This window comes from Schistocerca cancellata, chromosome 1 (assembly GCF_023864275.1).
Source record: "Schistocerca cancellata isolate TAMUIC-IGC-003103 chromosome 1, iqSchCanc2.1, whole genome shotgun sequence".
Classification (NCBI taxonomy): domain Eukaryota; kingdom Metazoa; phylum Arthropoda; class Insecta; order Orthoptera; family Acrididae; genus Schistocerca; species Schistocerca cancellata.
The window spans coordinates 923,079,458-923,103,770 of record NC_064626.1 but is presented as its reverse complement, the minus strand read 5'-3'; the positions used below and the strand labels follow the sequence as shown (position 1 = coordinate 923,103,770).

Genomic DNA, 24,313 nt, shown 5'->3' with positions numbered 1-24,313 from the left:
CATAAACCACCTAGAATTGAAAATATTCAGCAGGCAGGAACCCTGCTTAAAAAAAACATAGTATACTACAAAGGATACATCAAACAGTGGAAAATCCCGGATGAATGTAACAATAAAATGAAAAGGAAACTTGCGACTCACCATATAGCAGAGATGCCAAGTCGCAGATAGGCACAACAAAAAAACTGTCACGAACAAAGTTTCAAAATACAGGCGCGCGCGCCCACACACACACACACACACACACACACACACACACACACACACACACACACGAGTACCGTCTCAGGCAACTGATTCCCCCCTGTGGGTCCGGGGATTAGAATAGGCCCGAGGTATTCCTGCCTGTCGTAAGAGGCGACTAAAAGGAGTCCATCCCCCTCACGGGGGTAGTTAGCGCCTGCGTCCGGAGACGGACGGTTCCACGACCTATGATAGTGGTCCTTTTGGTTTTTCACTTTTCGTTTCTTCCTTCCTTTTGTTGGTTCCTTTCTTTGCTCTTCTCCACCTCACTGTCTTCCTTACTCTTTCCCTTGACTTCTCCTTAGCTTCTCATTGCCTTCTTCTCCTTGCCTTCTCATTGCCTTCTTCTCCTTGCCTTCTCTGGTCTCCGCCTCGGCGTTTGAGACAGTCTGTCCTCTTTCTCCCTCTCTCTCTTCTTTCTCCTCTTCTTCCTTCCTCCCTGTGCGTGCCTGAAGGCCGAGCCACGCGTTCGCACGCGTACCCGGTGACGGGGTAACGCGTAATTCCCCGCCCTGGGTAGACATGTAAGGCACGCGCGTACCCCCTGGTAAAGGCCAGGCCCGGGGAGGGGTGATTGCCTGAGCTGATACCTTCTGACCATGCCGATTGGTCCCTCCGTCTGTTTCTCGGGAGGTGTGACCTGAGGTGTAAACATTCACCTAAGGCGGGAGTGCCCTCTGAGAGGGTCCCCACAAGTAAGGAGCGCGCCATCGGAGACGCTGGCAATCGTGGGGGATTCCTCCGCAATGGATTCCACTCCATCTCTCTCGACTTCTGCCCAAAAACGGAAACGTGACCAGCCAGCAGTGACAAAAGTACTACCGCCTGCCCCACAGTTCCTCGTCGTTTCTCGATCTGAGGACGGAAAGGATTTTTCCTCTGTCAACCCTTTCGTTATCCAGAAGGGTGTAGATGCCATAGCCGGATCTGTCAAATCTTGTACCAGGTTGAGTAACGGTACCTTATTACTAGAAACTGAGAGTGCCTTTCAGGCACAAAAACTGCTTCGGGCCACACTCCTGTACACGTTCCCTGTCCGGGTAGAGGCCCACCGAACTTTGAATTCGTCTCGTGGTGTAGTCTATACTAGCTCCCTCGACGGATTGACTGACGAGGAGATTCAATCTTTCCTCGCTGAGCAGGACGTGACGGCTGTCCATAGGGTCATGAAAAAGGTCAACAATGACCTTGTACCGACCCGGACACTTTTCTTGACCTTCGATAGTGTTAAGCTGCCATCGCGCATCAAGGCGGGCTACGAGGTTATTTCTGTTCGCCCCTATGTCCCGACACCTACGCGCTTCTACCAGTGTCAGCGTTTCAATCACACTCGACAGTCTTGTTCCAATGCGGCTAAATGTGTCACTTGTGGCAGGGATGCCCGTGAGGGTGACTGTCCACCTCCGTCTCCTCGTTGTGTGAACTGTCAGGGTGACCATGCCGCATCCTCCCGCGACTGTCCTGTCTATAAGGAAGAACGCTGTATCCAAGAAATTCGGGTCAAAGAGAAAGTGTCCACCTCGGCTGCTCGCAAGCTATTTGCTAGTAGGAAGCCCACGCTGCTCCCAGCGGGGAAATACAGTACTGTCCTCGCCTCTCCTCGGACTACCAGGGAGGTGGCAACCCAGACATGCGATCTGACCTTCAGCACCACGGTCGTCCGTTCGGCCAGTGCTAAGATCGCGCGGTCGACGTCTCCTCTTCCTCCCATCACCCCACAGACACCAGCCCCTTCATCAGCTTCTGCTAAGACGAAGACCCTGAAGTCAGATGCACGGGCCTTCAAGAAGGAACCATCCCGTGCAGACTTCCTACGTACCTCGACCTCCCAGCCTTTGACTGGTACTTCTACCAAACGTCCTTCCAAGAAGGTTCATAGGAAGCACAGTTCTCCTTCTCCGCCACGGCGCATTTCTTCTCCTGCGCCACCCAGCGGTTGCCGCCCCAGGCCGTCATCCGTTTCGCCTGGCCGCACCGCTGGTAGCCGAACATCTGGCCGTTCACCGGTGGAGGAAGCTCCCCCTCCCGGCCATCCTCCCAAGATGGCCGATGAACCTATAGACCCAATGGACGATGACTGTCCGCCTACTGATAGCGGCGGCAGTGCTCGCTCGAAGCCAGGCCCTCAGCGGCCTTCGAGGTGACCCCTTCTTTCATCTTCCTTTTCTTACGATGGCACTTATTCACTGGAATATTCGCAGCATTCGCTCCAACCGAGAGGACTTGAAGTTGCTGCTCCGCTTGCACCGTCCGCTCGTCGTAGCCCTCCAGGAAACGAAGCTACGCCCATGCGATCAAATTGCCTTGGCACACTACACCTCTGTGCGTTTTGACCTACCCCCTCCCAGCTCATGGAGGGGTTATGTTGCTGGTCCGGGATGATATTTACTACGATCCCATCACGTTGCACACCGGCCTGCAGGCAGTTGCCATCCGCATTACTCTCCCCACTTTTACATTTTCCATTTGTACCGTTTACACTCCATCGTCATCTGCCGTAACCAGGGCAGACATTATGCAACTTATTGCTCAGCTACCTGCACCATTTTTGTTAACTGGAGACTTCAATGCCCACCATCCCCTTTGGGGCTCTCCAGCACCCTGCTCGAGGGGCTCCTTGTTAGCAGACCTTTTCAACCAGCTCAATCTTGTCTGCCTCAATACTGGCGCCCCTACTTTTCTTTCGGACACATCTCACACCTATTCCCATTTAGACCTCTCTATATGTACTCCCCAACTTGCACGCCGGTTTGAGTGGTATGCACTTTCTGATACATATTCGAGCGACCACTTCCCGTGTGTTATCCATCTCCTGCAGCATACCCCCTCTCCGTGCTCCTCTAGTTGGACCATCTCCAAGGCAGACTGGGGGCTCTTCTCTTCCAGGGCGACCTTTCAGGATCAAACCTTCCCAAGCTGCGATCGTCAGGTCGCACACCTCACGGAAGTCATTCTCGCTGCTGCTGAATATTCCATCCCTCACCCTACTTCTTCCCCACGTCGCGTACCGGTCCCCTGGTGGTCCACAGCATGTAGAGACGCTTTACGTGCTCGTCGACGTGCTTTACGCACCTTTAAACGCCACCCTAACGTGGCGAATTGTATCAATTATAAACGATTACGTGCTCAGTGTCGTCGTATTATTAAAGAAAGCAAGAAAGCCAGCTGGGCTGCTTTCACAAGCACCTTCAACAGTTTTACTCCTTCTTCTGTTGTCTGGGGTAGCCTGCGCCGGCTATCTGGCACTAAGGTCCACTCACCAGTTTCTGGCTTGAAGGTCGCGAATGACGTCCTTGTGGCCCCTGAGGCTGTCTCCAATGCCTTCGGCCGCTTTTTCGCAGAGGTTTCGAGCTCCGCTCATTACCACCCTGCCTTCCTCCCCCGCAAACAGGCAGAGGAGGCTAGGCCACCTAACTTCCGCTCCTCGAATTGTGAAAGTTATAATGCTCCATTCACCATGCGGGAACTCGAAAACGCACTTGGCCGATCACGGTCCTTCGCTCCAGGGCCTGATTCTATTCATATTCAGATGCTGAAGAACCTTTCTCCTGCAGGTTACATACAATCGCATCTGGATTGAGGGACATGTTCCCGCATGCTGGCGCGAGTCTATTGTTGTCCCGCTTCCTAAGCCGGGGAAGGACAAGCACTTGCCTTCCAGTTATCGACCTATCTCGCTTACCAGCTGTGTCTGTAAAGTGATGGAGCGAATGGTTAACTCTCGATTGGTTTGGCTGCTCGAGTTTCGACGCCTACTTACCAATGTACAATGTGGATTTCGTAGGCGCCGCTCTGCTGTTGACCATCTGGTTACCTTGTCGACCTTCATTATGAATAACTTCTTGCGGAAGCGCCCGACCGCGGCTGTGTTCTTTGATTTGGAGAAGGCTTACGACACCTGTTGGAGGGCGGGCATTCTCCGCACCATGCATACATGGGGCTTTCGCGGTCGCCTCCCTCTTTTTATTCGTTCCTTTTTAATGGATCGACAGTTCAGGGTACGTGTGGGTTCTGTCCTGTCCGACACCTTTCGCCAGGAGAATGGGGTGCCACAGGGCTCAGTTTTGAGCGTCGCTCTCTTCGCCATCGTGATCAATCCAATAATGGATTGCCTCCCAGCTGATGTATCAGGCTCCCTTTTTGTGGACGATTTTACCATCTATTGCAGCGCGCAGTGTACACGTGTCCTGGAGCGCTGTTTTCAGCGTTCTCTTGACCGTCTTTACTCCTGGAGTGTCGCCAATGGCTTCCGTTTTTCTGCCGAGAAGACGGTCTGTATTAACTTCTGGCGCTACAAAGAGTTTCTCCCACCGTCCTTACGACTCGGTCCCGTTGCTCTCCCAATCGTGGAGACAACCAAATTTTTAGGCCTTACATTTGACAGGAAACTTAGCTGGTCTCCACATGTGTCATATTTGGCCGCCCGTTGTACCCGTTCTTTAAATGTCCTCCGTGTTCAGTGGTATGTTGTGGGGAGCGGATCGAACCGTCCTACTTCGTCTATATCGGTCGATCGTCCGCTCCAAGCTGGATTATGGGAGCTTCGTATACTCCTCTGCACGGCCATCCATCTTACGCCGCCTCAACTCCATACAACATCGGGGTTTACGACTTGCGATCGGAGCATTTTATACTAGTCCCGTAGAGAGTCTTCATGCTGACGCTGGCGAATTGCCACTCACCTACCGGCGCGATATACTGCTTTGTCGGTATGCCTGTCGGCTACTGTCAATGCCCGACCATCCGTCTTATCGTTCCTTTTTTGACGACTCTCTCGACCGTCAATACGGGTTGTATGTCTCTGCCCTGCTACCCCCTGGAGTTCGCTTTCGTCGCCTCCTTCAACACCTTAATTTTTCACTCCCTGCAACCTTTCGAGTGGGCGAGAGCCACACGCCACCTTGGCTCCAGGCTCAGGTCCGCGTTCACCTTGACCTCAGCTCGCTCCCAAAAGAGGTTACCCCCGGTTCGGTCTACCACTCCCGTTTTTTGGAACTTCGTTCGAAGTTCATCCACATGACTTTCATTTATACAGATGGCTCTAAGACCAATGACGGGGTCAGGTGTTCCTTTATTGTTGGGGCACAAAGTTTCAAATACCGGCTCCATGGCCATTGTTCGGTCTTCACAGCTGAGCTCTTTGCCCTCTACCAGGCTGTTCTTTACATCTGCCGCCACCGACATTCTGCTTAGGTCATCTGCTCCGACTCCCTGAGCGCCATCCAGAGCCTCAGTGATCCGTATCCGGTTCACCCTTTCGTGCACCAGATCCAACGCTCTCTTCGGCAGCTGGTGGACGTCGGTTCTCCGGTTAGCTTTATGTGGGTCCCTGGCCATGTCGGTATCCATGGGAACGAAGCTGCAGATGCCGCGGCCAAGGCTGCGGTCCTCCAGCCTCGGACAGCTTCTTGTTGTGTCCCTTCATCAGATTTTAGCGGGGTTATTTGTCGGCGCATTTTATCGCTGTGGCATGCCGATTGGGCTGCCCTTACAGCCAACAAGCTTCGGGCCTTAAAACCTCTTCCCGTGGCTTGGATGTCCTCCTCACGCCCTTCTCGGCGGGAGGAGGTAGTTTTGGCCCGGTTAAGAATTGGACACTACCGGTTCAGCCATCGCCATCTGCTGACGGCTGCGCTGGCGCCGTTCTGCCCATGTGGGCAATTGCTGATGGTCCGCCACATTTTAATGTCGTGTCCGGATTTTAACGCACTGCGTCTCGATCTTAACCTGCCATGTACTTTAGATGCCGTTTTAGCGGATGACCCACGAGCAGCTGCTCGTGTTCTTCGTTTTATCAATTTGACAAACCTCACTAAGGACATTTGATGATGCTGTTTTTAATCCTATCCCTGTCAGTCTGTCTTTTATCGTGTTTTCCCTTTTAGTTGTTGTTTTAAACTTGTGCCTCGCGGTGCATTCTTAACGTCGTCAGGGCGCTAATGACCATTGAAGTTGTGCGCCCTAAAACCACAAAAAAAAAGGCAACTGAGGCCACACTGCGACCAGCAGTGGAGGAGACTGGGTGGGGGTAAGGAGGAGGCTGGGGTGGGGAGAGGAGGGGGAGCGATAGTAGGGTAGACGTGGGTGACAGTGACGTGCTGGTGGGGAGCATGGAGGGACAAGGTGGAGAGAGTGTAGGACAGCTATGTGCAGTTGAGAGGTTAGGTGGAGGGCAGGGGACAGGCTGGGGAGGGGGGGGGGGGGGTACCCAAAAAGGAGAGAAGTAAAAAGGCTGGGTGATATGGTGAAAAGAGGGCTGCCTAGTGCTTGAATGGGAACAGGGAAAGAGGGTTGGCGGGGGGGGGGGGGGGGGGATAGCCAAAAAGGAGAGAAGTAAAAAAGGCTGGGTGAGATGGTGGAAAGAGGGCTGCCTAGTGCTTGAATGGGAACAGGGAAAGAGGGGTGGGGGGGGGGGGGTGAGGACAATCACCGATGAAGATCAAGGCCAGGAGGGTTATGGCAACATAGGATATAAAACAGGGAAAGTTCCCCTCTGTGCAATTCAAAAAAGCTGGTGTTGGTGGGAAGGATTCATATGACACAGGCTGTGAAACAGTCATTGAAATCAAGGATGTTGTGTTGGGCCGTGTGCTCAGCAACAAGGTGGTTCACTTGTTTTCTGGCCACAGTTCCTCGGTGGCCATTCATGTGGACAGACAGGGTGTTGGTTGTCATGCCCACCTAGAATGCAGCACAATGGTTGGAGCTTAGCGTGTAGATCACATGACTGGTTTCACAGGTAGCCCTGCCTTTGATGGGATAGGTGATGTTTGTGACCGTATTGGAATAGGTGATGGTGGGAGGATTTATGGGACAGGACTTGCATCTTGGTCTGTTACAGGTGTATGAGCAATGAGGTAAGGGGTTTGGAGTAGGGATTGTATAGGGATGGACGAGTATATTGTGTAGGTTCGGTGGATAGCTGAATACCACTGTGTGGGTGGGAGGATAGTGGGCAGGAAATTTCTCATTTCAGAGCACGATGAGAGGTAGTCGAAACCCTGGCATAGAATGTAATTCAGTTGCTCCAGTCCTGGGTGATACTGAGTTATGAGGGGAATGCTGCTTTGTGTCTGGATGGTGAGACTTTGGGAGGTGGTGGGAGTGTGGAAAGATAATCCATGGGAGATTTGTTTTTGTACGAGATTGGAAGGATAATTACGGTCTGTGAAGGCTTCAGTGAGACCGTCGATATATTTCAAGAGGGATCGCTCGTCACTGCAGATGTGATGACCACAGGTGGCTAGACCGTATGGAAGAGACTTCTTGGTATGGAGCAGGTGGCAGCTGTCAAAGTGGACATATTGCTGGTAGTTGATAGGTTTGATATGAACAGAGATACTGATGTAGCCATTTTCGAGGTGGAGGTCAACAGCTAGGAAGATAGCTTGTTGAGTTGAGTAGGACTAGGGGGAGAAGCTGTTGAGGTTCTGGAGGAATGTGGATAGGGTGTCCTCATCCTTGATCCAGATCGTAAAGATGTCACCAGTCAATCTGAACTAGATGAGGCATTTAGGATTCTGGGTGTTTATAAAGGATTCCTCTAGATGGCCCATGAATTAAGTTGGCATAGGATGGAGCCATGCAGGTCCCCATAGCCATACGCCATGTTTGTTTGTAGGTAATGCTTTCAAAGGAGAAGTAATTGTGGGTGAGAATATAGTTGCCATGGTGACTAGGAAGGAGGTTATTGGTTTGGAATCCGTCGGGCATTGGGAAATGTAATATTCAATAACTGTAAGGTCATGGGCATTCTGGATGTTATTGTAAAGGGACGTGGCATCAATAGTGACGAGCAAGGCACTGTGTGTTAAAGGGACAGGAATTGTGGAGAGTCACTGGAGGAAATGGTTAGTCTCTTTTATATAGGAAGGCAAGTTCCGGGTAATAGGTTGAAGGTGTTGGTCTACGAGAGCAGACATTCTCTCAGTGGGGAAAAGTAACTAGTCACAATGGAGCATCCTGGGTGGTTGGGTTTTTGGACTTTAGCATGTAGAAGGTAGGAGTGGTGGGGGTGAACAGAGAGATGGACTCTGGGGAGAGGTTCTGGGATGGGCTTAAGGATTTGAGGAGTGACTGGAGATCCTGCTGGATTTCTGGAATGGAGTCACTGTGGTAAGGTTTGCAGGTGAATGCATCAGACAGTTGGCGGAGTCCTTCTCTCGGGTAATCCTTGCAGTTCAAAACAACAGTGGTGGAGGCTTTATCCAGAGGTAGGATTATAAGGGTTTAGATGGTGAACGGCGGTTCTTTCTGTGGGTTTAAGGTTAGTTTGCATGTTGAGGGATTTGAGGGGGAACCAAATTCATATTCTGGAGGAGAAAAAAACCTTGTTTCACAAAGTGCCTAGCATCCAGAGCACTTTGGTCTATCGATTACTCATATGATTTTGATGTGCATCCCTGTTGGTTTTTGAACCCACTCTGTAAGTTGATTTCTGAATGAATCATAAGCCGCACAGTCTTGGGCGACTTGTCACGGTTCGCGTGGTTGCCCCCGTCGGAGGTTCGAATCCTCCCTCGGGCGTGGGTGTATGTGTTGTCCTTAGCATAAGTTAGTTTAAGTTAGATTAAGTAGTGTGTAAGCCTAGGGGCCGATGACATCAGCAGAAAAAAAAGCCTAAGTTTATTTTTTAATGTGTGCATAGTGTACGTGATGAAGGCAAAAGGGGACCGGGCTATACAAGCTGAGTGGAGTAAAGCCAAATGAGTGAGTGCCAATCGCTGTCTGATTATGTGGTTGATTGGGTTTGCGAATGATCAGTGTTGTTATAATTACTAGGGAAATCCATAGTTTCAGACTACCAGAGTGGAAATAAAAGAATAACAGGTAAGAAAGATTACGTATTATCTTCTCGGTGTATCCAGGAAAATGAAATTTCGTCAAATTTTTGGCCAGATCACTACACTAGTAAGGGCCAGTTGTACAGTCCCTGTCTAGCAGCCGCGTAAGTTCTGTTCTGGAAGTAGTGCGGAAAATGGTTTGTACGAACATAACAATGCCTACCCGGATAACAATCAGGGATAGCTAAACCGGTGATTCTGGCAGGGTGAGTGAATTTAACCGGCGAATAAGTTTTGACAAAGGCAGGACTAGTTCCAGAATTAGTCATGACAAGATTGTTTATTAGAACGAGGAAAGAGAAGAAACGGGGACATCACACAAATTAGGGAAGAATATGATGATTACAAATTTATATAAAAATCTCGAACTACTAATTTTTGATCTCATGCTCGAGAAACTTGAGCGTATGAATGAAATGTGAAACTATTTTCTAACATAAAGCTTTTTGCTTGTAGTAGGCCTAAGAGGCATTTTATGATTATAATCTGTTGTGTTTTAAAAATTACCATTTGGGGCAAAACAGTCTCATTTATTTGGTGTGTGTTACAGTGCAGTGTTAGAAAGGCCTATTTTGTTTTATCTAGCAGACAGTGACAAAATAGACGCGATCAGATCGAGAAACCACACCAATCTTGGGTACTATTCATATTAACAGCTTACACAGTATTAGACAGCGATATTTCGATTTTTCATGTAGCAAAACGTTTGATGAACTTTGATGAGGTAATAGATCCTTTCCCAGAAAGGAAAGCACGCCATGTAAAGCTGTAGCAAGATTAGAGACAAAACAATGCAAGGAGCTAAGGATTGAAGAAATTGCTTGCCTCTTGTCTTTACTCTTTTTGTGTATCCTATATTTAATTTTATGTCACCCAAAACAGGGAGTTATTAACTAACAGGCAATAAAGAGTGCAAATTTTCTGAAGAGTTCTTGTTCTCACGAATGCAAATAATACCATCCAATCTTTTTAAGAGGGTCAGGAGAGGCACCACAGGACATTTTAATTTCCACTGTCCTGAATATAGTTTGATGGCATCCAGTACAAAATATACACGTTTCAATTCCACGGAGCGAAATACAGTGACGTGCGATAGAAGAATGCTGTGCGAAGCGGGGTGGCACTGCACTCTGGCACACTTAAGACCAAATAACATGTCTTACATTTCCTCGATCATATATGTTTTATGTATCAGACCCTTCAGAAAGATGTGTGCTACAGAATGAAAATAATTTTGAAAATTCGATTTTTTCAAGTTTTTGACGCCGTATCTCAAACCCCCGAGGGAGGGGAGGGGTGCGCCACTATCTTAGTATTGCTCCGGCTCGGAAACATCGTAGATCTGAGGCTGATGCGCGGAACTGTCCAAGTTATAGCGGGGAAGTGTGTAGTCTCCACGTGACCTCTTCATTTACTGCTCTCACGTCAACTGAAAACAAAATAGATTTCTGTGGCCGGGAGCTGTCAAGTGAATTAAAATACGTTCACATAATTACAGAAGGCTAATATACTTTATTAGTTTCAGATTTTATTTTATTTCCACTTTTCTGACAGTCGTGCATTAATCGCCTTGTAGAACAATGAAGTTATTTTTGTTGGTTTGCTAAATAAATTTGGTTTTTATCAATCTTTGACGCTGAGTCAGTCAATGTGTTTGAAACGAAGTGTTTAGTTCCACGGTATTGGCTAATTTTAACTGCTCTTTGCATTTAAGTGCAAGTTTCATCTTCTAGCACGTATGGCATTATGCCATAATAAAGAATCAAACATGAGTTAATACAGTACTGGTACATCAAGAAAATTTAAATCCCACAACCCAACTGAAAAGCTTAACATCAGGTCGAGGCCTACTTCATTGGGAATCTGGACATACGAATGTGCTCTTTTAAGTATGAACTTAAAATGTGCCATTTTAGTATGCTTCACGAAATTCCGATGCTCTTGGAGTATCCTCTGATGTCTTCTTTCTTTTATGAGATAATGTAAGATCTTCTGATGTTTTACACGTACGAACATATGGGCTTCCTGCATCATAGGAGCTGTCAAAGCGCGATGGCACCTGTTATCTGGCGCTTTCTGACGACTACTGAAACGAACCTATTTATAACAGGTCGCAGGAAAATATTGTGAATGGTATGAAAATCGTTACTTTCAAAGTAAATTTCCTTTTATGCAAGTTGAACTATGTGCGAGAATGTAAGATGGATTTCTTAAATCACAGAGTGTTTGATGCCGAGCCATTTAGAAATATTTCGAGCCCAGAAGATCAGACATTCATGTCGTTATTATGAGTAAATTGATGTAGTGCTATGGGAAGCTCTCTCTCCTCTGCGGTAGCTAATTTATTTGTGGAAAACTTTGAGGACAAGTCACTGGACTCGCCTAAAAATTTTACTGGCACATTTGTGTGATATTTTTTACGCATGTTACATTTTAAGATATCTCAACATTATATGTGAAAGCTTTGCTTTTCTTGTAGCAACGCTATGTATATTAACTTAGAACATTAACTTTTCCTGTTTGTGTATCCGTGCTACATAATTGATGTTGCTATTAGCTGACTACGTCACATGTCGTGTGGGCCGTCCGCCGCCGTCATCGGCTGGCGGGAACACGTGACCAGAGTTATGACTGGCTTACAAAAACGCATCACTATCTTGATTACAATGGTTCAGAAAGTAACATGCAGTGTTTGGTGGAATTCGAATTTACACTTTCGTAATACGAAAATATGCAGCGTATGCTGTACACAGGTAACAGTTCTAAAAAAATAGTAAATCTACTTAGGTCACAAAGTAAAAATAGCTCTCTCCACAAACAACAAAGTACACAGAAATTAGTTCACACCTTAAACAATAAAAAAGATAAATTAAACTCAGAAATATACAAAATAACATGTAAAAATTGCTCAAGTTACTATATTGAAAACTGGAGGGAGCTGTCAAATTAAGATACACGGAACACATAAATTGTTACACACACAACCAATTTTACGAAATCAGGAATAGCAACACACTTAAAGACCACGGGACACCCATTTGAAAACATATAAGATCTTACGATACTCTATTACTTCCACAAAACTCATACAGTGTATTTAATGGAAGAGCTTGACATTTTTGTACACCACAAAAAGGAAGGAGAAAAAATTCTTAATGACAAACTAGATAGTGAGTAAGTTTTTCTTTTTTTTTTTTTTTCAGATGTTTCTCATGCATATGGTAACTGTAGTCATTTTGATAAACATGTACATCTTTTCATTTTGGGAAAAAATATGTAACTGATAATTCAGTAATCAATAGTGGTAAAAATACATTTTGTAATTGACAACCTAATATATATAATGTAATCCAAAAACAGTGTAACACCTCTAACTATAATGTCATAATATCCTTGTAGCATGTTTTGTAAACAAGGAGCATGATGATTTTCGTGTGTGTGTGTGTGTGTGTGTGTGTGTGTGTGTGTGTGTGTGTGATATTCCGTATAATGGAGGAGGTGCCATACCTGTAAGTAGAAAAATAAAAATACCTTTTCTAACATTAGCATTTAAACAACTCAAAGATTCATTTTGTCATATCTTTCAATTGCAGTCTAAACTCAAAAAGATCAAGAGAGGCACAAAATGACACGTGCAAATGTCACCAAACATATTCATGTAAAAAAAATGTGCTTGAAAATGAAAATAAATTCTTTGAACGTGTTGTACTAAGCCTCAAAAAATAGGTAACGGGTGCAGTTTTCATTATTTAAATAATGACATCTTAATGATTTACTGCAGAAATTTGACTTGTTTTACAGCAAAATTAGCCAGTGGAAACATAATGTAATTATGTGAGGCGAATTTAATATTGACTTCCTTACCAAAAATAAAAACAGGGATACACTGCTCAATCAAAATCTTACAATCTGTGTGATGTGGTAAATAAGCACATCACAATAACACCTACATCCGAGATAGCCTCATGTGAGATTTTTGTAAACATAAATAAACTTAGCACAGCACTGCAAAAATGCAGTGCAGGGTTCAGTGATCACCAAGCTCTCATATGAAATGTCTTTTTAAACAAAGATACCTCAGATGCCGTCCCACCTAAAACTTTCCAAAGATATTACAGTCAGGATAATTTAGATGAAGGAAACAGCCTCCTAAGTAAGGGAAAGTGGACAGCCATATATGCAGTAAATGATGTCAACAATAAATTTAAAATATTTCGTTACAATAGCCCAGCATTTCAAAGAAGCATTTTCACAGAAAACAATGAGGGGCACAACAATTGGATTACACGACCTATAAAAACATCCTGCAAAAATAGCACAACAATTGGATTACACAACCTATAAAAACATCCTGCAAAAATAAACTGAAGTGAAAAAAGTCATGGGATAGTGATAGGCACAAATGCAGATGGTGGTAGTATCCCGTACACAAGGTACAAAAGGGCAGTGCATTGATGAAGCTGTCATTTATGTATCATGTATCTCATGACTTTAGTCACTTCACCGTAAGTTATGTAAACATATTAATGACTTGCCCAACTACTCAGGTGCTGTAAAAGCTACACGTATATCCTAAGAAGTGTGCTAAAACAGTCTAAAATGGTGCACAATGATGAGTACATTGACAAATCTAACAACAAAGTAAAAGTGATTCAAAAATGACATAAAAGGCTGAAACCTGGCTTGTAATTAAATAAATAAATGGCAGTGTGTTCATTTAAAAATTATTGTATGACTGTTGCTCAGCAGCATCAAAAACTGTTTTCAGCAACTGTCATCAAAAATTGTGCACACACTTTTGCTAAACAGCAAACTCGGTCTCTTTGCCTGTACATTCAGGCAGGTACCTTCCCAGAGTCACTGAAAAATCTCAAAAGTAATTCCTGTTTTCAAAAAAGGTGATAATAAAGACTTGAACAACTGTAGGTCTATCACTATTTCATACTGCTTCTCTAAAGAAAAAAAAAAATTATGTACAAAATACTGATGGGCTTAATTTAAAAAAAGGGGGGGGGGGCATTATACTGCATATATCACAACATGTGTGCAGAAACGTCAGCTCTACAGAAACAACTTCATGTGACTGCATTAATATGGTACTAGATCTGTTAGATATAAAACAACTAACTGCAGGCATATTTTTTGATCTGTCAAAGGTTTTTGACACAGTGGATCACAAAGTACAGATTGTTCAGAAATTCCCATTACAAACTTCTAGGACTTGTAGAGGGGAGTGAGAACATAATATTTTCAATAGGGACACATGTCCAGAAAGGTATTGTTTCTGTGCTACAGCCATTTTGAAAACATGTATGCTAGGTATATATGCAGAGGGTAGTCGTGGGTGGGTGGTTATGTGGTGGAATCGTCTGGCATGATTTGACATCTACCCTTATATTTCTGACCTGGTTCAAGCCTTATCCAGTGTCTGTGATTGTTAGAGTAACATGGTTCAGTACACATTTGCTGAAGAACCGACACAATCCTTCTGAATCGTGAAGCTCATGGTAATGGAAGAGCTGCTCGTCACCTTTGTCAAGGTTGTTCTCCACAACATCCAACTCCATCACAAGTGATGTACTGAGTCATGCCTTACTTGTGAAAGTGGTTGTGTTACCAACATATTTTCAAATGGTTGTAGTGTGGAAACATGTTTGCATGGTCTGATGAATCCCAATACATTCTTCATCATGCCGATGGGATGGTGTGAAGCTGTCATCGTCTAGTGAACCTATTCACTCCCTTCTACAAGTCCTAGAACTTTGTAATGGGAATTTCCAAACACCCTGTGTAACAGATAAAAACTGAAATATAGCATACCATAGGACTTGCATACAAATGGATTACATTGTTCTTAAGTAATGGCACACAGAAGGTTGGTATGAAGTACACCAACAAACAACTCGGAGAACTCAGAATGTTATGTCCATCTCCCTAATTAAGATTTGCTATCTTCCACTGAAACCAAAAATGAGCCAATTAGACTCACTACACTAGTTGAGAAACATGCTCTCTCTCATGTCGAGGAGAGGCAAACACAAAAGGGAAGGTCTATTAACCATCAGCAGTTCAAATGTAAGGAAAGTAATGGTGCCCCCCTAGGAAAATGCAACAAGGGAGAGTAAGGAACACCACGTACACTCAGTGTGTAAACCTAGGGACCTCATTCAACATGACTAACAGGCCAGCAGCCTATGAGGGAAAAGGGTGCAACCAACTGAAGATTTCGATGCATGTTGGAACAAGCAATGCTTGTCTTCTAGGTTTCTAAGTCGTACTTGTATCATTCCAACGACTGGCAGAGAAGAATACCAGGCTTGCTCATGGAGTTTCAACGAAGCTCACAATCTGTAGCATGTCCACAAAACAGATTGTGGCCCCTTGGTTCAGAGTCAAGTGGAAGTCATGGGCCAGAGACTGTGAAGGTCCTGTGACAAGCTAGACTGTGATTTCTGGGACTTGTGCCATACAGTGGAGAACCCTCTAAATGGATCAGACGTACACTGCATATCAGAGGCTGTTACGCAGGTAAATGGTTGTTGTAGAGTGCATACAAGGCTCTTTTTGGATTGGGCAGCTCCATCTATTCCAGATAAGGATAGCTATGGGAGACCCATAATATGAATGTAAGATACAAAGAAATACCCCACACGCAGGTGAGAGTATTAAAATCGAAGTGGTTAAGTGCCGAAGCATTCATAACAAAGTGCCAGAGTTTGAAGTGCAACTAAAAAGCAGTGAAGTTCATATAATAATAGGTATAGGAAGAGGTTTAAAATCAGAAGTTGACAGCAGTAAGGTATTTTGGAGAAAATGTAAGCATATAATGAAGGGATGGGCTTCTGGGAAATGGGAGGTGGTCTATCGGTTATAGTAGACATGAAACTCGAATCCGTCGACGTAGGAATTGGAGAGGCATGCGAGATTGTTCAGGCAAAACTTAGTATCAGTGATAGGCATAAAATTAAAATTGTAATTGGATCCTTCTACTAACTGCCAGACTCGCCTCCTGATGTAAGTGAAATCTTCAGAGAAACCCTCAGTTTGCTTGTACATAAGTTTCCCAGTTGTACTGTAGGTATTGGAGGTGACTTTAATTGTCCAACAATCAGCTGGGATAATTAAAGTTTTGTTAGTGATGAGCATGAAAAAACAAGCTGTGAAACTTTGCTAAATGCCTTCTCTGAAAACTACGTAGAACAGGTAGTTCGGAACCCCACCCATGATGGAAATTATTAAATGTAATGGTAACAAATAGACCAGACCTCCTTGAGGACCTTCACTTCAAATCTGGCATCAGTGACCATGAGGCACTAGTAGCAACAATAATTACCAAAGTACAAAGTCGAACTAAAAAAGAAGAAAATATTATGTTAATCTAGTTACAGAAGCAGCAATGTCATGTTTCGGTGAGGAACTTGAAACTCTTAGCACAAAACAGGAACATGTAGAAAACTATGGCTCAAGTTTAAAAGTATATTTGACCATGCATTGGTTAGATGTGTGCCCAGCAAGAGATTCCATGGTGGGAGGGACTCTCCATGGTACACAGTCGCTGTAAACAAACTTCTAAAGAAGTAGAGATTTTTGCATAAAAGGTGTAAAACAAAGCATAGTGCTGTAGCTATAGAGATACTGAATGAAACATGTTTGGCTGTCTAGAGAGCAGCATGTGAGGCCTTCAACAATTACTGTAGCAGAATACTATCGAAAAATCTTGAAGGTCCTTAACTTGATGTAGGCAATCTCCAGTCTGTAGATAAAATAGAACTGCAAAAATCTTATTGATTATTTAAAGCTTTCTATTCAGTAATGTACATGGCTAAACAGTTCAGCAATTAGTTTCATTAATTTGTATAGTTATTCACATTTAGTTGTTTCCATTGAGATATAAAAAGTAATTAGTGCCTGTATCAGGATAGTCCGCATAATAATTAGCAATCTCTGTGGTGAAGTTTGTCACTCCAAGTACAATAATTCAGTGTGGTACAGTCTGTAGTTTCCAGATCAGCATACAAACACAGTTTCTATAATATTTCTTACACAATTTGACACAAGATATGAATGCTTTTATGTATTTCGACTCAGCCTCGACAGAAGAAAGTCTACATTCTGACTGCAGACTGCCAATTTTGGGACCAAATAAACAGGTGTTTTGTAAACTACATGATGCTTTGAGAATTGGCAGTGATTAGATTTTACTATTTCAAATGGACTACAAAAGCTAGTTGTCTTTGACTTTAAGGTAATGTTACTGGTTAGAATGTAGACTGGTTTAGAAAAGAACATGGACACTGTTATTGTTCCACAATATGGATACCCTTGTTTATATGTATAAATGCCATATTGAAAAACATAGTAAATTACATTAAATTATCAATTAGTAAGTTAATTACTAAATGCTGTCTGTCATATCATCCAGAAAAATTAAAGTAATGAAAGTATATAGCCAGAGTTCGGAATCTAACAGTGGTTATGACAAAAAGTGCAATGAAAAATGTTACTAGCTTGTAACTACAAATCTAATTATTTTGGAAGATAGTTTCAGGTAAAATTAAGTATGTTACTTGACAATTGGAATACTTAATTTTAGAATGGTATGGTGGCATGTGTCATTACATGGAAATATGCCGATTAGCTCACAAAGTTTTACACATTTTGAACTATAATGCTAATTTCAGTTAACTATAACTTTCAATTAGCATGCTGTGCAACCAGACTAACCAAAAGGAATATGTGAACAATAAATTTAAAGGGGGGGGGAAGTTTCATATTTTTTGGAACATCTTTACGTACACCACATTTTACTCATATAGCAGTATTGAAAATATAGCAGAAAAAAGAGAGAAAAAAAAAATTACCCAGGGATGAAAAATATCAGATGGGGTAAAAACGCAATCCTATGTCACAATCTCTCACAATGTAAAAAGAAGTTCTGGTCATACGTAAGGGCTATTAATGGTAACAAAGTTAGTGTCTACTACACTCATGTACAAGACAAACTGAAATTGAGGGTAGCAAAGCAAAAGCAGAAATGCTTAAATCCTATTTCAAACGTCCCTTTTCGAAAGAACGTTCAGAAGTATTGTCCCTATTCTTGTGCTACTGAAAAGATGAGTGAAGTAGATATTAGTGTCAATGGTATTGAGAAATAACAGAAACCGTTAAAAGTGAACAAAGCTCCAGGATCTGATGGAACACCTATCAGATTCTATACTGAACTTACAGCTGAGTTATTTCTTCTTCTAACTACAATCTCTCATACATCATTCAAACAAAAACCATGCCCAGTAACTGGAAGAAAGCAGATATCACATCGGTTTACAAGGTGTGTACCACAAGCCATGCACAAAATGACCATCCAGTATCCTAGTCATTCGTTTGTTGTAGAATCTTAGCACATATTCAAAGTTCAAGCATAATGAGATACCTTGAACAAAATGATTCCCTCTGTGCCAACCAGCATGGACCATGCAAACAATGATCATGTGAATCCAAAAGTCTCACATAATATACTGAAAGCCATGGATCGAGGCCTGTTGGGTAGATGTAGTATTCCTCAATTTCCAAAAGCATTTGACTTATTGCCACATCTTTACTTACTATGAAAAGTTCAGTTGCATGAAGTATGAAGTGAAAATTGTGACAGTATTGAGGATTTCTTGTTGGGTAAGGCAAAGCATGTTGTTTCGGCTGGAGAATCATTACCAGATGTCGGAGTAACATGGGAACTGCCCAAGGGAAGTATGCTGTGACTCCCTTGCTGTTCATGTTGTATATTAATGACCTTGTGGGCAATATTAATAGTAGCCTCAGCCTTTTTTTTGCAGATGATGCAGTCATCTACACTGTACTGTCTGAAAGATGCTGTACAAATATTCAGTGAGATACTGATAAGATTACAATGTGATGCAAAGATTGGCAACTTGCTCCCAGTGCTCACAAATGTAAAATTGTGCACTTGACAAAACTAAATATGTGGTATCCTATGACTATAATATCACTGAGTCACAGTTGGAATCGGTTAATCGATAGAAATAGCTGGGTGTAATACTGTGTAGGGATATGAAACTCAGTGATCACATAGTCATGGGTAAAGCAGGTGGCGCACTTTGGTATATTGATAGAATACTAAGGAAATGGAGGAAGTTTCAAGAGCCACCTTGAAATTATGACTAGAAATATACCCCAACCTACAAGGAGGGTTGGAACTTAAATAGTGGCAACTATTTATTCACAACCAGTACAAAAGAGTTACATGTTTGCACCTGTTACTGTCCTTCAAAGTAGTGACCAGCGTTGTGTAGAACCCATTGCCAGCAATGTGAAAGGCATAGTATACCTTTAGCAGAGCCTGTTCTGTTGGTGCAAATGGAGCAGTCTACTGCCTGTTGAATCTCTGGAACACTTCTGAAGCGAATGCCATGAAGTGGTTCCTTCATCTTCGGAATCAAATCAAAGTCACAAGGACTTTATTCCAGGGAGTATGGTGGGTGGTACATTACTTCCCAGTCCCATCGACTGAACAGAGCAGCCACAGCTTGCGCTGTATGCACCCGTGCATTGTCATGTAAAATGATGGGTGGGTTGTACAGAAAGTGTCGCCACTTCTTTTGCAAAGCTGGTCATAGGTGATGCTCGAAAAATGAACAGTAATACTGTGCACTGACAGTCTGCTGTGGAGGATCATAATGCATTAGGATAACACCATCACAGTCGTACACAAGAATCACCATACTGGTGCCCTGACGCACTTTCAGTTTACGAGGCGACCCATGATGATGCCATTCGTTGGATTGGCGTTTCAGTTTTGGCTCGTACAATGTGGCCCATGTCTCATACAGTGTTACAATATGGCATAAGAAAGCACTCCAAGTGCGTCTGAGCAGCATCGTAACGCATCCATTTCTGTCAAGTCATGCAGAACCCATTGTGATGCAATTTTTCACATGCACAGGCATTCCTTCAGGATGCAAAGCACATTCGTATGCACTAATCTGGTTTTGTGGACAAGATCACGAATCATATGGCGTCGATCACTGTCCACTAACGCGGCAACAGCATGCACATCTTCTTCAGAGACGCTGGGATGACCTGCCCGATGCATGTCTGCCACAGTTTGCCGACCTGTGTTGAAGGCTTTTACCCAACGGTGCCGATTCACCACTTGCCTCATGAAGACCTTGATGACACTGTCGTGCTGTATGACCTCTGGCACATTCAATCTTGATCCAACTCTGTTGTTCCTGTTTCGAAAACATAGTGACACTGTTATGTTAGACTGCTCGCTCACAAGTGACCATGTTTTCCTCGATTGTGCGCACGCCGGTGACGTGGGACAGGCAAGTCCATTTGCTCGGAGGTAAGGTAGGTATGTCAACAACGTGCTATCAGCGACAATAGTAGATTCCATTGCATAGTGTCTCCACAGCAGTGTTGTCACTATTTAAGTTCCAACCTACGTATGTATCACACCCATAGGGATCGTGAGGACATGATCAGATTAATTACAGCACAGACAGATGCATTTAAACAGTCTCCCTGCTATCCACATGTGAATGGAATGGGAAAAAAGCTCCAATAACAGGTACATTGGGACATATCCTTTGCCATGTAGTATACAGTGTCTTGTAGATGTAGGTGTAGAACAATTCAGCAACTGGGGTATCGTGTATTAAACTGGAGACCTAGAAACGACGAAGAGGCTTTGACCCCCCCATAGCCCTCAGTGGTCCACAATCCCACAACAGGCCACAGCAGTCCACCCACCCAAACACCACCCCACACTGAACCCAGGGTTATTATGCGGTCCCCCCCCCCCCCTTCCCTCCCTCCCTCCCTCCGGGAATGTCTCGTTACCAGAGAAGTGTAAACTCAAATGTTTGCTGAGGTAGAGTAATTATGGTGTACGCATATGTGGAGACAGTGTTTGCTCAGCAGTCACTGACATAGTGTAACTGAGGTGGAATAAGACGAACCAGCCCACACTTGCCGAGGCAACTGGGAAACCACCTTAAAAACCTACCACAGGCTGGCCGGCACACCCGGACCTTGACACTAATCCCCCGGTTGGATTCGTGCCGGGGACTGGCACGTCTTCCCCCTCAGGAAGCAGCACATTAGACTGCACGGCTAGCCAGGTGGGCAACTGGGCTATGTTCGACAAATTGCTCATCAACACGCAGAAGACTGTTTCATTGAACTTCTACAACACACAAAACACAAACCCATCTCAATCACTTATAACAGTAAATAACCGACCAATAAAAACAAACACAGAATTCAAGTTCCTGTCTTTGTGGTTGCAAGATAACTGGAAATGGAATGAATGTATTGACCAGGTAAACATTATAATATTTACTGGCTACTGTGCAGTGACTGTGCTGCAAGCATGCACTAGTCAGGAAATGGGAATAAGTGCATGGCATGCATATATACAGGCTCACCTAAAATAATATGATGTAATATTCTGGGAAATTCTCCTGCTGCCCTTTGCACTTTTATAATGCAGAAGAGAATCATGAGGATCATTAATGGAAGCAAAACTACAGACTCTTGCAAACCAATTTTCAAGAATGAGGGATTTTAAAAAAAGTGAATTTCACAAAAATTCACAGAATTGGGTAAATAATATCATCAGGAGCAATATGACCTGTTATTTATGTTCTGTCAAAGTTTTTTCCATTATTATATTAACAAATGCAAAATTTTAAACAATGGAAAATCATCCAGAGTAGAAAAATGGCAATTTTATGAAAAGTCTTATTGTGAAGATGTATAGTCGTGGACCGGGGGGGGGGGGGGGGGGGGGGGGGGGGGGACTGTTGACTGTTGGATGAGTAAGTTTTCAGCCAAAAGGCCTTCTCCTGAAATAGACAATTCACACTCACTGCCCACTGTTTCTGGCTGCCGAGACCTGTGTGTGTGTGTGTGTGTGTGTGTGTGTGTGTGTGTGTGTGAGGAGGGGGGGGGAGTTGTCTACTTCAAAAGAAGGCCTTTTGGCTAAAAGCTAACGTATTTAGCAGTCTTTTTGTCATGCCTGTCTGCGACTCAACAACTCCATTGTATGGTGAGTAGCAGTTTACCCATTTCGTAATATTGTCAAATGTACAATTTATTTTCTTCCTATATTGTTTAACTCACAATTTTCCCCTGTAGAAACAATATATACTTGTCAAATATTATTTTATAAAATCAGATGCACAGAATGTTTGAAAGTACGGTCTTTTTTTTTCCAGGAACACATGGATATGCAGATATTTCTTTCCCCGCTGAAGTGTCCCATCACATTGATCAATCTCACCACTTTTGATCAAAAATATTGATGTATCATGTACATTTGAAATTAGATAAGAAATACTTTCTTCAGAAGTCATTGTTTAATTTTATATTTGCCATATGTCATGTAATCATAAATCTGTTTTTGTTACCTTTATATTTATAATTTATATATACACAAATCTTTAAAAGCTTTTATATTTATAATTTAAATATACAGAAATATTTAAAAAGGAAAATAATAAGTTGTTTGAATTGAGCTTTAATTCTGCTGGAGTCTGGTAAAATATAAATTCATAAGAGCTATAGAACTTGCATTGTTTATACTGAGAAGAAAAAAAAGAGACAGAGCAATAGAAGCTTTTTGTTATGATTTCTCTATTCATGATAATATTAAACTACATTCCAATGATGTGGATTGTGAGAAGTATGACTGTTCAGTGAGCAAAGTAGTATTGGGAGAGTTATGTCAATTTATAATATGTATGTGTTCCTTATGTATCATAGATTTCACTGTGCCACGTATACTTATGAGCTGCATATACATTCCCTAAAATTTGGTGGCACAAAACCGTGATATTTTGTTGTTCTGTCATTTTCTTGTATTATATTTCCTTTAAGCATAGAAACAAGTTCCTTAAAAATTGTTTTCCTTAGTTGGTGTACATATTGTCATTAAATGTTGTTGTTCCTCATGTACCATTATATGTATATGTACACACACACACACACAGATATAAATAAGTATCTTAGTACATTCTGCATATATACAACTTTAAGGAAAATTGAAATCATACTGTTCGAATGTCCCGATTGATGTCTATGATTAAAAAATAATGAATTTGTGTGCCATATGTGCTAACTACATTATGAACTTTTTTCCCTAAGTGAAGCAATAAGTTCATTTGGGTTAACAGATGAAGAGAGAAGTGCTCATTCCAAATAATCATTATTTCTTGTTTTTATATATAGAAACAAGATACTTTGAATCACAGTTATTAAAATACACACTCACACACATAAAGAAAGAAAGAAACAATAAATCTATTCTGGTAGAGACTTCCAGTTTTACTCTGGAAATCTGGACGGTTGCTGAAAATTTTCTCTGCTTTGACTGTTGCCCAAATTCCCAGGGAGATTAAGAAACATTTATGGCTGGCAGGTATCACTAGAGAACCATTATTTATGTTTCAGATTGTACTGATGTGTATAAAAGACTGTCCTTCACAACACATGGCAAGTCTGATTGATCTGACTGTAGAATATGGAAGCATTGAAAACATATATTTTATTCACTATCTGTCTAAATAAAACAGTGCTCTTGACAAAGAAATCTTTCATTTAAAAAACACTCCACTTCCAACCAGATAATTAAAACTGCAACTATGATCTAACAGTCTTTCAGAGAAACACGTAATGGACAAAACTTGTATGTTCTGTTTTCATTGGATAGCTGACTGTTCCAGAAGAGAAGCAAAACAGATTTACTTACCTCATATTTTATTATATGCTGTACTTTCGTAGGCACGGGAGTCCAAATAGTCATGCAGCAATGAACTTAAGTTACTAGTGAGAAGGGTCTGTCATATTTCTCAAGTTCGGTACATTAATGGACTTTGAGATGAATAATGTAGAACACATTTCAGACCAATCGTGCCATAATCATTACACCCTGTTTCTTCTTGGTGTTATTACATTGCTAAATATTTCAGGCATTCTTTTTTCCCATGACTTGAATGCTTTTCAGAATAACTTTATTGAATGATTCAAAGTTTAGTAACATCCTCACAATGTGCGAACCCAGTTTTTTGTGGTGACATTGTTGAATAAATGCTTCAGGAAGTTCTTGGCCATGTCAGGTTTGTCAATCTCAAGCTTCCACTGACTTCCTCTGTCATCATTATCAGCAGGTATCTCAGTAGGCTGTTAGATACTTTGATTTGAACAGG

The 24,313-nt window shown here is 42.9% G+C and overlaps 1 protein-coding gene across 2 annotated transcripts in view; it reads left to right on the top strand.

The window, feature by feature from the left end:
• LOC126191336 (E3 ubiquitin-protein ligase RNF103-like) overlaps nucleotides 1–24,313 on the top strand; it is a 428,517-nt gene that overhangs the window by 119,662 nt on the left and 284,542 nt on the right. The window contains exon 10 of one of the 2 annotated variants that reach the window (XR_007538339.1): nucleotides 22,325–22,813. The gene's annotated coding sequence lies outside the window, so the exon portion shown is untranslated. Of the gene's footprint in view, nucleotides 1–22,324; nucleotides 23,686–24,313 lie in introns of those variants that run through there. The other variant, XM_049932174.1, reaches the window with a different exon arrangement.